Here is a 15,262-nt window from a genome sequence, read left to right as displayed (position 1 = left end):
GGTACGCAAATGGAATGAGCTGCCAGTGGAAGTGGTTGAGACATGTATGTTAACAACATTTAAAAAGCTTTTGGACAAATACGTGGATAGGAAAGGTTTAGGAAGGATACAGGTCAAGTGCAGGAAATGGGGTTAGAGTGGATGGACATCTTTGGTCAGCATGGATCATTTTGGGCTAAAGGGCCTTACTCCATGCTGTAGGATGCTATGACCCTATCTACAAGATGCACTATGCAATTTGAAGCCAAAGGTAAAGCTGGAGATGTGTTGAGCAGAAAATGCTAGGCACGTTAGCTGACACCACAGGCACAAGCCCTTCTGCACAACTGAATGTTACTGATGATTTTGTCCCATTACCCATCTCTTAGTTCTTCTGTTCTGTTGTAAAACCAGGAGCTGGTGTAGGCCACCTGGCCCTTCGAGCTCACCCTGCCATTCAATAGGATCCTGGCTAATCTTTTTGTAGCCTCAACTCCACTTACCCACCTTCTCACCATAACCCTTAATCTTTTGAACAGTAAAGGAATTATCTAACTTAGCTTTAGAAACATTTACTGAGGAAGCCTCAACCACTTTGCTGGGCAGGGAATTCCACAGATTCACAACCTTCTGGGTGAAGAAGTTCCTTCTCAATTCAGTCCCAAATCTGTTCTCCGTAATCTTGAGGCTATACCCTCTTACCCTTGTTTCACCCACCAGTGAAATCATCCTCTCTACTTCTATCTTCTCTGTTCCCTTCATAATTTAATATGTTTCTACAAAATTTCCCCTTATAAATATAATCCCAATCTACTCGGTCTCTCTGCATAAGCCAACCCCCCTCAACTCTGGAATCAATCTAGTGAACCGCCTCTATGTCCCCTCTACTGCCACTACATCCTTTCTTAAGTAAGGAGACCAAAACTACACACAGTACTCCAGGTGGGGTCTCACCAGCACCTTGTACAGCTGCAACATAACCTCTCTGCTTTTAAACTCGATCCTTTTTGCAATGAAGGACAAAATTCCATTTGCCTTCCCAATTGCCTGTTGTACCTGCAGACCAACCGTCTGTGATTCATGCACAAGGACACCCAGATCCCTCTGCACAGTAGCATGATGTAATTTCTTATCATTCAAGTAATAGTCCTTTTTACTGTTATTAACTTCACATTTATTAACATGTATTCCATCTGCCAGACCTTTGCCCACTCATTTAAACTATCTATGTCCCTTTGCAAAGTTTCACAGTCCTCTGCACACTTTTGGCACTACCACTCATCTTAGTGTCATCTGCAAACTTTGACACACATCGCGTGCTCCCCAACTCCAAGTCATCTATCTAAATAATGAGTAAGTGCAGTCTCACTACTGATCCTTGTGGCCCACCATTAGTCACTGATTCCCAACCATAAAGCATTTACTTCTTTGCTTTCTGTTGGTTAACCAACCCTGGATCCATGCTAATACATTGCCTGTAATGTCTTGCATCTTTATTATGTAGAGGCCTTTTGTGTGGCACCTTGTTGAATGGCTTTTGGAAATCTAGATATACCACATCTACTGGGTCCCTGTTGTCCACCGTGTTTGTAATGTCTTCATAGAATTCCAAAAGATGAGTTAAGCATGACCTGCCTTCGTGAACCCATGCTGCGTTTGCCCAATGGGACAATTTCTATCCAGATGCCTTGCTGTTTCTTCCTTTAAAAATAGATTCAAACATCTTCCCCAATGCAGAAGTTGAGCTTACTGGTCGATAATTTCCCCATCTTTTGTCTCCCTTTTTAAAGAATGGTGTCACATTTGCTGTTTTGCAATCTTCTGGAAGTGGCCCAGAGTCCTGTGAATTTCAGAAAGTTAACACAAGTGCATTTGCTCTTTCTCCCATCATGTCTTTTAGCATCCTGGGATGCATTCAGTCTGTCTATCCTTAGCTCCATTAGATTACCCAACATTACCTCTTTTGTGATAATGATTGTTTCCAGGCCCTCACTTACCTTCTCCTCTGTCAATTACAGGCATGTTATTAGCATCTTCTACTGTGAAGACTGACACAAAATATCTGTTCAATGCCTTGGCCATTTCCTCATATCCCATAACTAAACCGCCCTTCTCATCCTCTAAAGGACCAATGTTTACTTTAGCCACACTTTTTTTTGTTTTATATTATTGTATTGTTTTGTGCTTTCTTTTATCTCATCACAGTACAGCCTTCACTTAACCCTGCCCTGGATTTCTCAGATCTTGTGTTCAAGTCCTTTTTGATCCCAGAGATGCAGGTGCTGCAGGTGGCAATGAGCTGACACTGTTCAGTTGCCAAGCTACACAATGTGAACTGGGGGGTGGGGAGATTTTGTTTTCCCCTGCTGTGATATCTCCTGTCATGGTACATCATGTTTGTCTGTTTTTTAATATCACCCTCAAACATCCACTGCAGCTCACCGATAACCTCTGCGTGATGTTTACCACTCATATGTGTCTAGGTCACCTGTCTTCCTCCTGCCTTCCATCATACCCTCCAGTAGAGATCCCTGCAGCTTTTGAACTCTGGTCAAGTGGCCAAAATACTGAGGAAGGGTCTGTTGAAGAAAGGTCACTGCTCTTGGAACGTTAACTCTGCTTTCTGTCCACAGATGCTGCCAGATCTGCTGTGTTTTCTTTAACAATTTCTATTTCTGTCACCTTTTTTGCTTTTGGAAAAGATTTCTTTAGGCCTTTGCAAGTTCAAGTCCCTTTTGCATCCTTTTAATGGCCTACTGGTAGAATCTTTTCCAGGAAGGAATTGTTCTCCCAAAGTTACCAACTTAATTGGCAAATCATTCAGCCGTTTGTCTTAACCAAGCAGCGGAGTAACTTTTTAATTAATATTTTGCAAACATCTTCACCTTTCCATTGAAGAAGAGAAGCTGAGAACTGTTTGGGGAGACTGCAAATAGTTATTAAACATAGAGCAGGCAATGTGGAATGCGTTTGAAAGTGGAATACCGCTGGACTTTTTTCCTCACCGCATTAAAGGCTCTATATAAATGCAAGTTGTAGCTTCTACATGATTCTTTATAATCTGCAAGTTTTGATGGCGTGTTTCTGAATCAAGCTGACAATTGTTTTCCTCCTCCAGTGGTACTTTAGCATCAGCTCAGGACCCTTTGTGTGTCGCATTTGATGCAGTTCTGCTTGCTACTGATGCCCTGAGGGAGAGTGTGGACAGCAATCTACATCTGGTGTCACTTGTCTGACCTAAAGCTGTAGATACCTGGAGGAGGCCCATTAAGCCTAATTCACATTTCAGGTTTAATGGGGGTACATTAATTGAATGTGATATCCATGTTGTTATCTGGTTTCATTTCCACTCATGGTCCTTGACTTTTTAAAAGTATATTACTTCTCTTTTCCTTCTCTTAGGAGATGAATTGGGTCTGAGTGAGTGGAAGGACCCGGGTGAGTTGGTTCTTTTGGCACATGGGTTGATTTTTACAAACGGACTATACCAGAAGTGTGCACATCAACATCTGAAGAGGAGAACAAGGGGGCGGCCCGGTGGCACAGTGGTTAGCACTGCTGCCTCTTAATGCCAGAGACCCGGGTTCAATTCCCACTTGGGCCACTGTCTGAATGGAGTTTGCACATTCTCCCCGTGTCTGCGTGGGTTTGCTCTGGTTTCCTCCCACAGTCCAAATATGTGCAGGTTAGGTGAATTGGCCATGCTAAGTAGCCCGTAATGTTAGGTGAAGGGGTAAATGTAAGGGAATGGGTCTGGGTGGGTTGCTGTTCGGAGAGTCGGTGTGGACTTGCTGGGCCCAAGGGCCTGTTTCCATACTGTAAGTAATCTAATCTAACTCCAATAAATCTCAGGAACTTGAAGCATTTGCCTGTCTTTCTCCTGTCTTTTCCCAGCATTCCTGGTTTTTTTCTCTTGACTCAGTTTTGCTGACTGAGTAGGAAGTCTCTAGGCTTCCAGAAAAAGGAAGTAAAGGCATTGATAAAGTGCTCCATGTGCATTGCTTTACTATATGGAGGGAATTCAGAAGAGGAGAAGGGAAAGGTTCAGAATAGTCCAGAGAAACAAGATGAAATAAGTTTAGAAAGATGGTATCTGGGTAATGAGGTGAGTTGGTTTTGAAACATAGAACTTGAAAAGTCGATTATGAATGAAGGGTCTGAGAAACTCAAGTGTGAGTAGTTTTGAATGGTTGGAAAATCACCCAAATATAGTGGGCTAGTAAATAATCCTATCCCAGCTCATTTGGGTAAGTTGCTACCAAAATATACCCAGTTCAAAGCCTCCTAACTCTTTCCCAAACTTTTTCTTGCCGTCATGCACAAACTTAAACTGGTATTTCTTTCCCTTTTGATCTATTCCTCCACAAATTCCTACTTCCGTATCTGTACAATCCATGTCAGGTTTTCGTGAAAATCCTGCCCTACCACCAATGGTTACATAGCAGCACCCATACTGGCCAGAAGTGGGAATAATTCCAGGGCAGTCCCTCGAGATTGAGGATGGCATGTCTCCACTGTGATTCTGGAACAGCACAGCACGTCAGACAACATCTGAGGAGCAGGAGAGTCGATGTTTCGGGCAAAAGCCCTTCCTTCCTGACTCTCCTGCTCCTCAGATGCTGCCTGACCTGCTGTACTTTTCCAGCACCACACCCTTGATTCTAATCTCCAGCATCTGTAGTCCTCACTTTCGCCTCCACTGTAATTCGATGAGCTCCAAGATGGCTGATAAGTCCAATGTGTAAGCTGCAGACTCCATCACACATGGGCAAGTGATGCTTCAAGAATTCGGAAGATGGGTCAGCAAGATGTTTGGATCCACCCAGTGGAGCTGGTTTTGACTGATTAGTGCCTTGATGACTGTGTGTCGAGTTTCTGTGAGCAATTTCTATTACAGACATAGAAGACTTGAAAGACTTGTATTTATGCAGCAACAAAGCAAGTCTTCAGTGAAAATGCTGAGCACAGACTGTAACATATCCACTGTAAATTGTGTGTTTTTGTACATTCCTTTTTTAACAACCAGTTCTCAAAACCAGTCATTAACCTTGGGCTGAAACTTAAAGGAAATGCGCTAGGCCCTCTCTGCTGGCAGCCATCTTGTGTTTGTTTTGGTTCTTTTGCTTCTTTTCTTGTGTAGTCCCTTTATTTTGTACAGGCCTCTGTATCAAAGGGACGCAGTGAGCTAGGAGGGAGGAGCTGTGGCATTTAGCTTGGCACTGCCACTTCTCCCTCCGTCAGTCCCAGCAGTGGCCTGCAGATGAAACACCTCTCTATCTGAGAGCAGTGGGCAGGGACAGATTTAAAATGAACACTGAACACTGTTGCTTCACACAACCGTGCCACTCTGTGTGAACGGACACTGAAGGTGATTTAATTGTCATACACTGAAAATGTTTTGAAATAATAACCCTGTCTGGTCATGAAAAATGCTGCCATTATATGTTTAAAGTCCTTAAAGGGCCAGGAAGGTAAATGCAGAAAGGATATTTTCCCGAGCTGGAGAATCTAGAACCAGGGATCCAATCCCAGAATAAAGAGGGAGCCATTGAGAACCCGTGAGGAGAAATGACTTCACTCTGAGAGTATTGGCTGTTCCATTGCAGGAGTATAGTAGTTCAGTTTTTGAGAATATAAATAGATAGAGATTGAGAAATTTTGAAATGCTAATTACATGAAAGATTTGGGTATAGCTCAAGAAAATGGTATTCTGATAGATGATTAGCCATAGAGTCATAGGGATGTACAGGCCCTTTAGTCCAACTCATCCATCCCGACCAGATATACGAAATAAATCTACTCTAGCATTTGGCCCATATCACTCTAAACCCTTCCTAATCATATACCCATGTAAATGTTTTTTAAATGTTGTAATTGGACTCATCACCTCCAATTACTCTGGCAGTTCATTCCATACATGCACCACCCTCCGCATGAAAATGTTGCCCCTTGGGTCCCTTTTAAATATTTCTCCTCTTGCCTTAAACCAATACTTTCTAGTTTTGGACTGCCCCACCCAATGGAAAAGGCCTTGGCTATTCACCCTATCCATGCCCCTCATAATTTTATAAACCTCTGTAAGGTCAATCTTCAGCCTCCGACGCTCCAGGGAAACAGCCCCAGCCAATTTAGCCTCTCCCTATAGCACAAACCCTCCAACCCTGGCAACATCCTTGTAAATCTTTTATGAACCCATTCAAGTTTAATGACCTCCTTCCTATAGAAGGGTGACCAGAACTGAACGTAGAATTCTAAAAGTGGGCTAACCAATGTCATGTACAGCCGCAAAATGACATCCCAACTCTTATCCTCAATGCACTGACTAATTAAGGCAAGTGTACCAAATGCTTTCTTCACTATCCCGTACATTCTGAAGAAACTATGAACCTGCACTGCAAGGTCTCTTTGTGAGCCATGATCTGGAATGGCCTACCTCTGTTCCTATGTTTGAGTGGATATTTCCCCACTTCTTGTATCCATGCAGTTCCATTACCCATAATAAATAGGGTAGGTTTGACCCTTGGTGATATATTTCTGTTAATGCCCATCGGTACCCACATACTTCCTAGTGTTCGATCCTCTAACAGTTGGCCAGCTGGTGGCCACTTACATACACCAATAATTTGAGACAATCATTAATTGTTTTCCTGTTAATATGACCCTATAGGAGCTCAGTTTACAAGCTGAGTTTAATGCTGCCAGGGACTATACAGAAAGATAAACAAAAACTCAATTGTGTTCACTGGCACAGAATAATTTCTTAACAAAACATGCTGGGTATCACTGTCTACATCAGGAGAACTGGAAACATGCAGATTATGGTTTATATCTGTCTTTGCAACCCGCATGCCTTCTTACACCTGCCTCTGATAAGGAGAGTGGTTCTATTTAATAGCTGTTTCTGCTGCAGTCACATAGCACTTCTGATTCCTGTGTGTGACAGCTCCGACCTCCTGCTGCTCCTACCTCAATTCCTGACGGCTTCACATTTTTTCTGATGGAGTTCATGATCTTTCACCTGGAAGTTGCTTCTGAATTTGAGCACATTTATGAAAGTGGCAGTACAGCTGGCAAAATGTTGGAGGCTAAGCACTTGTAGAGCAAGTAAATTGAGCTGAGACGCTCCGTTCTCTTGGTCACCTGTCCTTTCCTTTCAGGTGGTGCCTTGCCAGAATCTTTTCCTTTCTTCCATGTTCTTAAGATTTGGCAACCTTTTTCCCTTTTATCTCTAACTCGTAGTTCTTCTGTAGTCTCTGTCTATGTATGTGTATCTCTGAGGAAGAGATGGGTTTACTAGTGAATTTAACAAAACGAGTTTTCTACATAGCTTGCACCAGTTCTGCTAATTTTACAGGGAGACAGTGTTATAGGTGAGGACTTTTTTTTAAGGTACAAGTAGTTTTCTGTTAAATTGACAAGCGGAATTCTTTCTTGAATAGTACGTATCTATCTTTGAAAGTGTGGGATAAGACGTTTTAGTAGACGGTGAACAGTGCTGTTTCACAGCATACTGTTTGAAATGTAAACACCCATAGCGAAGGCTCCCCTTTGAACTGCCTCTGTGAATCCAGTGCTGGCAAAAATAACCATTAGTGCTTGCCCAGAGTTTAAGAAGAAAGAGGCTTTGAATGCTGTAAAGTTCCATTAAAACAGAGCTCTGACTCTGTGTCGAGCATTATAAGCTTATGCTGATGCTGTCTGTCTGGGAGCCACTGGGCTGTTTCCCGGCTCCCACAACTTGGCTGGGGGTTGCCTTGAACATTGATAGGGTAGGCCAATGTGCACACGAGTTGTTGTCAGCTTTCAAAGGTTAAAAAGTCACCTCGACTGCGAGCGTGTGATACAGAGTTGGAAACACTTGAAAAGAATTGCCTAGGTTGAGAAGACCAAGTTTAATGTAAATGCCAAATAACCAGCATCCCTTCTATTTAAAGAAGAAACCAAATAAAATGCACGCCACTGGGCACCGTCTGCTAAAATCTCCAGTCAACAACAGTGAGAGCTCCTTTTTAGCAAGACTCTGAAGCAGCTGGGAGGTGAGTAATGTTCAATCTGTTTACGGGTTGAGGATTACATGGTTGTGAAAATGTTCACATCTGTTCTTTGAGCTGCTACGGTTGGAAGCTTAAGAAAATCTTAATGGCAGCTGAGCAAATGTCAGTGGGTGGATGGTGCCATAGACTATGATAACATTCATGTGGCTCATTATTCCTGGTCGCTCCCAAAGTGCTCCCCAACATCACTGTGAAACCAGAAGCTCAGTTTGGTTTGTGTTCCTCAGCTGAGCTTGCTCACTCGTTTTTGCGAGAACATGAATGTGTTTGTGTTAGTTGTAGGAGTTGGGGACCCAAAGAAAATCAATAGCTGGAAAGGTGCAGAGAGAAGCACCCCCTCCTCCTTGACCCAGCTCACTCCACTTATGAGTCAAGACCAGAAGTATTGTCCCAGGGTCTTGCTCTTCAATGGCATCCACATGGATGTAATTGAAGAAAAATACATTGTTGAGGTTAATGTTATTGATTTCAGAAGCTGTCAGCTGATAGCCCTCTGGCTTTGGTCTCTTTCACTTCCTGGTTGATGAAAGATTGAGTAATGCTCACTTTCCAAATCTCTCTAATACAAACTGGCCCAGTCCTCCCCATGCAGCCTACTTACCTATAAATTCAGAAGGAACCAGTTCCAAAAACTGGAACACATTGACTCTCAGTTTGCCTTTAAAAGCGGAAGGACAGATTGCCAAGTTTTTCCAATTGCTATGTCTTCCAACATAGTTCTTCCCTGACCCTTAGTGTTGCTTTTGACTGCAAACCACACTGTACCTATCCCTGTATCAGGTTGCAATTGCTTCGTGTGGCTCTGACTCCTGGCCTTGTTGCATGTTAGTACAGCAATGGATGTCTCTACCTACACAGCAAAAGTGAGGACTGCAGATGCTGGAAACCAGAGTTTAGATTAGAGTGGTGCTGGAAAAGCACAGTAGTTCAGGCAGTATCCGAGGAGCAGGAAAATCGATGTTTTGGGCAAAAGCCCTTCATCAGGAATCTCTACGTACACACCCAGTGGATAGAGCTGTTTGAGACTGGCTACCAGTATTCTCTGGTTGAACATTGCTTTCCCTGTCTACTCCTCCCTCCCAATCACCTCCCACCTTGTAAATTCATTTGCCCTCTAGGGAACAGGTATCTATCGTCATCTGCTACTTTGGCTAGTGAAAGCCTTCTCTTCGTTTCCAATAAGAGTGTAAGATCACCAGGTGGGGGTTTGGTAGTCAACCCAGTGGTGTTCACACTGAAAGCACACTCACTCAATGCAAAGCTATGACCCCTGCTTGTTTCCCTCTCTAATCCTGGGTAGTGGTGGCAAATATGCATGCCTCCATCACTGCACTGACCAGGTTATTGAACTCAGTCAAGTAGGGCACCTCTGGTTTCTCTTGCTTATAAAGGATGTGAACTACCAGGTAATGTGTTTTGCATAGATATTTTCTAATCCACCTATTCAGAGATGCTGCTCACACCTCTCAAGCAGTCGGGCCCCGAACCTTGGACTCTCGGTACCAAGTTCCTCAATGTAATGTCCTAGGCTCAACCATCAGCTCGAGCTGCTCAGTGACATGAATACCAGACAATGATCATCTCCAACAGCAGTGATACTAGGTAATGATAAAGTCAACAAACTCCCAGAGGACCACAGGGCTGCTCTTTGATAAACAAGAGGTGGTTTAACCTGAGGGTCACCACGCCTTGGGCGAGGGGAGCGGTTTTGAAGGAGAATCCTGGTTTGAGAATCTTTTGGAATTCTGTTTCTCAAAAAGCAGTGGATGCAGATTCTTGAAGCACTTTGAAGGCAGAGGTGAAGAGAGAGTTTTGGTTTCCAAGGGGATAAAAGGTTGTCAATGACACACGGGAATGTAGAGTTGAGGTTAAAATCAGATCAGCCATGATCTTATTGAATGGCAGAACAGGTTCGAAGGGCTGAGTGGTATCTATGTACATTTGCATTTGGATGTATATCATTGATTCAAAGTCAGTGGACTCTCTCTGGAATAGCGTTAATAGCATGTAGACTAGAGCGATTCAAGAATACTGCTGACGTGCATCTTCATGAGGTCACTTAGGAATGGGCAATAAATGCTGGCCCAGCCTACAAAGCCTGTGAAGAATGGGGAGGGAGATAAAACAGCTTTATTAACACTTGATCAGTTCAGCCGCCTCAGCGTCAAAAGGTGTGGCACTGGAAAAGTACAGCAGATCAGGCAGCATCCGAGGAGCAGGAGAGTCGACATTTCAGGCATAAACTCTTCATTCCTGATGAAGAACTTATGCCCAAAATGTCATCTCTCCTGCTCCTCGGATGCTGCCTGATCTGCTGTGCTTTTTCCAATGCCACACCTTTTGACGCTGATCTCCAACACCTGCAGCCCTCACTTTCACCTCATCAACCTCTTAGTCCCCTACTATGGACTAAAGTTTAGATTTGCCGTTATGATTATACAAATATATAACTCCTTATTTATTTAGCAGGGTAGGGTTTGCAAAATGTGGCATTATCCTATAGAACTTATTCAGCTGAATAATTGGTAACAAAGGGTAGAATTCTCCGTTTGCTCAGCAGTTCGAGATTACTAAACATGTGCAGAGAAACTATCGCCTCAATTCGTAGCAGTTAGTAACACTGACAGGTCTGTTCGTTTACCAGGGTGAGGGTTGCTAGCCACGTCATGAAACAAGATTCTTGTTAATTCAGCAGGGCAGAGACAAAATCTGAACGCTGTGTTTATTTTCACTACTATTATGAGTTATCTATTGTACACAGCTCAAGATACTTTGAGACTGCAAACTGTTAGGAGCTCTTTAAAGGAAGAAACTGTCTTTTCATCTAAGGAGGGATATTGATAATGTTTCAACATTTCTGCGACTAACGAGTCACTTTATAAATGTGGGCCATTACTGCTGAGCTGAGGACACTTGTAGCACTTTTTAAATGCAGTGTTGCCTGATGACTTGTGTATTTCTGGTTGTTTTTCTTAACAGAAATTTTTTTTAAAATGAAAGTTAATTCTTTCAATTGGAACAAAGAAGAGAGGAGCACATCTGAAAATGTCATAGTGCAGAATTCACAGGGCCTACTGTGGTGCAGTGTTTTACCCCAGGGCTGATCTATGAATTTTCCCCGGTTGCTCTGGCAACCGAATCTGTCTGAAGCCTCCTTGTTCACAAGTGCTGGTCCTTTAATGTCAGGTTTGGTCTCTAAAGAGAGGGGGGAAAGCATTAAACAAAATCAATTTTGTACCAAGGCAACGTAATGTTTCAGGTCAGATGTGCCGAACATAGGATGTCAAGTTAATTTATTGCCTACCTTGTCACTGAGTTTGACAGATTAATTGGCAGCCATCTTGAGACTTTCAATGAAACACCTAAACCCAATTAAAGCAATGGCAGAGGGTGTTTAGTGAGATTTCACTTTTGATCATATCCAGGAAATAATAAAATGATTCAATCCCTTGGTTTAATACAAGTTGTTTAGCATGATCTTATTATATTTCGAGGTGTGGTGGAGATCCTGTGAAGAGACTAAAAGGACAACAATGGGAATATCCTGACCTTGTAACCCAGGACTGACCTACGACCTGTTGTGCTGTATGCCATGTTATTATGGGAAATGCCAAGTGAACTGTAAAAATTAAGCTGCAGAATCCCTAAAGCAAAGATTACTGTTGGTGACTGCAGAATTGCTAATGATGGAGATTTTGGGAAATCTCTCAAATGCTTCCTCATCTCTCTCCAGCTACTTCAATTGATTTTTACAGAACTGGCAGAGAAGTTTGGAAGAAGAACTCAGTGATCAATAGCATTGATAGTTTCAGACTGCTTAAAAAGCCAACAGGACTTTTGCTTGAAAAACCTAGTTTTAGGATTAATGCATTTTTTTCCTATTTAAATCTGAGAGCTGAAATAACTGGACTGGTGAAGTATAATATTCTCTCAGTAATTGACAATGAAATAGTTACCATACCCTGTAGTTTAATGACCATCTCTTTATGGATGATTGAAAGACCTCCTGCTCAGCACTTGCCCTTGTTTGAGATATCATTGGCATGAGGTGTTTGACCAAAAATACAACAGAAAGTTAACAGAAGGATTAGTTTGTTGGGCTATTCAGTTGAGCACTTCCCAAACACTTTCCAATTTAAAATGTGAAAATTAACGTGACCCTGCAACAACAAAATGGGCAATCAGGCAGCATGTTATACAACTTAAGTATGTAATTGTGAACATGCACATATTGTAGATTGATATGTAAGGCAGCACCTAAAGATAAAAATCTGCTTTTTAAAGCATTTTGTATCAATGTTATTTTATGAGCACATCAGTCCATTTCTTCACCTGAGCCGCTTCAGTTCATAGACATTGGCCAGGTCGGAGTGTAAGTTCTGGCTCTGGGTCTTGAGGTGACTGAGGTTTTGTTCCAGGTTGTTCTGAAGCACCAGGGGGTCAGAGTTTGGTTCAGATAGGCTTCAGTTCAGCAGCGATGGCATCGCTATTGGGTTTGTCATCCGAGTCAGACATTGCCATAGGATATAGAAGCAGAGTCAGGCCATTTGGTGCATCGAGGCTGCTCTGCCATTCGATCAAGGCTGATGTTTTTCAATCCCATTCTCCTGTCTTCCCTGCACCCCACCCCCCCGCCTCCATGACCCTTGTTTCCTTTACCAATCAAGAACCTATCTCTGTCTTAAATACACTCAGTGATTTAACCTCCACAGCCCTTTTGAGTTCCACGCATTCACCACTTTCTGGCTGAAGAAACTCCTCCTCACCTTAGTTCCAAAGGGTCATCCCTTCACTTTGAGGCTATGCCCTCATTCCTGGTCGCTCCTGTTAGTGGAAACATCATCTCCACTTCCTTTCTGTCCAGGTCTCAGTATTCTGTAATTAGATTCCGCCCCTCCCCCTCTCCCCCCTCATCCTTGGACTACAGATGCCAGGTAGTCTCAGCGAGTGGCTAACTCTCAATTTTGGTCCAACTGGGTTTTTGCCTCTAAGGATTATGGGTGCCCTTCTCACATGACCTGGATTGAAGTCCATTTAAACCTGCTGGCCACATAGGGCTGACTGTTTTCTTGGGTGGTACAAAGGTGGTTGCAACCTATGGTCTTTTCCCCAAGGTAGGGGGAGGTCCAAAAATAGAGGGCATAGGTTTAAGGTAAGAGGGGAAAGATTTAAAAGGGACCTGAGGGGCAACGTTTTTGCACGTTGGGGGAGGGGGCAATGAAACGAGCTGCCAGAGAAAGTGGTGGAGGCTGGTACGATAACACTAAAAAGACATTTAGACAGGTACGTGGTTAGTAAAGGTTTAGAGGGATGTGGGCCAAATGTAGGCAAACTAATGTAGTTTGGGAAATCTGGTCACATGGGTGAGTTGGATCGAAGGGTCTCTTTCTGTACTGTATGACTGAGTGTTCATCCCCACCCAGCCAGGTGGTTAAAATCTTCAGGTATTTCCAAAACCTCTCTGAGTTCACTGAAGAAAGATTTCCAAAACATGGAAAACAAAGCATTAGTTTCTATCGCTGGCATTGAAGCAACTTAATCTTGGAGCTATTTGCTACATGAAAATGTTTATGTCATTACACTGATTCCAATAATCTGCTCTTAACACTTGTTCCGGAAAATTCCATTTGAGTTAGTAGCTGGAATTCCCTCTTGCTTTGTGTAGAATGTGACCTTGGGTTTATATTGCTGGTAGTTGAGAGATTTTGAAATGCCTGCAGCAGTGTGGGAACAGATAAACTTTTATTTTCAGCCTGTGTTTTTTACCTCCATCCCCTCCCCCCGGTGGAGGGCTAACTGCTATAATTAACGCTGCAAATTGTAGCTGAGCCTGAGCATCGAGGAACAGTAATCTCTCTGATTGTAGGCCTGGCTGTGTAATTGTAGGACTCGCTTGATTTGGAGTGAGAGATCAGCCGGAATTGTTGTGTGGATTATGATTATTGAGTCAGCCGCCTCCTCCTCTTTCCCCCCACCCCCCGCCTCCCCCACCTCCACACACGTCCTAGAGCTTCACTGCTGGATGAGCTGGCAGTGCCAGGCAATTCCATCACCGCAGATGGCATGAGAGTAGCAGACTGTGTGTGTAATTGCGAGGCATATGCTGCTGTCTCGTGTAACAGGATGTTTAGGTACCCAGGCTATAAATCTATGGAGGGGGGAGGTGGGGAGAGCACAAACCGGACAAACTGAGCTTGCCTTGCAGGTATCAGTCGGTCAGATGGCTTCGTGACTGTTTGAACAGTTGTCTTTTGGAAGTCGTACCCTGTTCCTTGATTTACTTCTTTTGATTTGATAGTGTCACATGTACCTTGGTACAGTGAAAAGTTTTGTTTTGCACGCAGATCATACCGAACAAAGGTCATCAGATGATTGAATAGAGCGAGAGAGACAAAGTGATGGCTGCAAAGAAGGTGCACAAAAAGCAAAATTGACGTTAGACTTGACATTTTAATAGGCCCATTCAGACGTGGAGTAACAGTGGGGAAGAAGCTGTTCTTGAGCCTGTTGGTCTGTGAGTTTAAGGTTTTGTATCTTCTGCCTGACAGAAGAGGTTGGACGAAATGATAACCAGGCTGGGAATGCTCCTTGATGCTGGCTGCCTTTCTGCAGTATTGGGAAGTGTAGATGGAGTCTCAAGCAGGTCTCATCAATGGGAAAACGTTTGAGGTATCATCCTACCATCTTGAATCCCCCTCTCAACCTGACCAGTACCCCCTCCAGGCTGTCACAGCTCGCGCCAACCCCCCACCCCCCCATCCTCCCCACTCCAGTGTCCAGTCCATGTGACACTAAAGACATTCCATGTGACTCAGAGAAATCATCCTTCCTCATGCCACTCCTTTGTAGCCTTTGTTATGGTGAACAATATCATCCTCCTCCCATACCTCTCCTGCAGCTACTCTCCCACCCTTGGTTCTTACACACCTAACACTTGCCAGAGATGTGAGTTCATGGGCAGATGTGAGAATGAAAATGAGAATTTTTGAAATAGAAATGTTGCTTGAGGAGGAGTCCAAGGTCACCCAAGCATAAGGTGTTGGGACACAGAACGCGCTGGGAGTTAGGATTTGGGCAGCTGGGTTTTGGATGATCTCATGTTCTTGGTGGGGTGTGGGGTGGCTTGGGTTTGGGGGGTGGGGGGAGGTGGAGGTGGAGGTGGAGGTGGAGAGAATGTGGAAGACCAGCCAAGAGCACTGTCCAGAGGACTCGAGAGTTTCAGCAGCAGA

At 43.6% G+C, this 15,262-nt stretch overlaps 1 protein-coding gene across 3 annotated transcripts in view; it reads left to right on the top strand.

Moving 5' to 3' along the window:
• The window catches only part of plxnb1b (plexin b1b), a 255,026-nt gene that overhangs the window by 81,924 nt on the left and 157,840 nt on the right, over positions 1-15,262 (top strand). For 2 of the 3 annotated variants that reach the window (XM_060835445.1, XM_060835441.1), the window contains exon 1: positions 7,261-8,015. The exons of the other annotated variant lie outside the window; for it this stretch is intronic. The gene's annotated coding sequence lies outside the window, so the exon portion shown is untranslated. Of the gene's footprint in view, positions 1-7,260; positions 8,016-15,262 lie in introns of those variants that run through there. 3 annotated transcript variants of the gene reach the window in all.

The sequence above is a fragment of the Hemiscyllium ocellatum genome, chromosome 14 (genome assembly GCF_020745735.1).
Source record: "Hemiscyllium ocellatum isolate sHemOce1 chromosome 14, sHemOce1.pat.X.cur, whole genome shotgun sequence".
NCBI classification, from domain to species: Eukaryota; Metazoa; Chordata; class Chondrichthyes; order Orectolobiformes; family Hemiscylliidae; genus Hemiscyllium; species Hemiscyllium ocellatum.
Note: the sequence above shows the minus strand (reverse complement) of the source record. Positions and strands in the feature narration are given on the sequence as shown.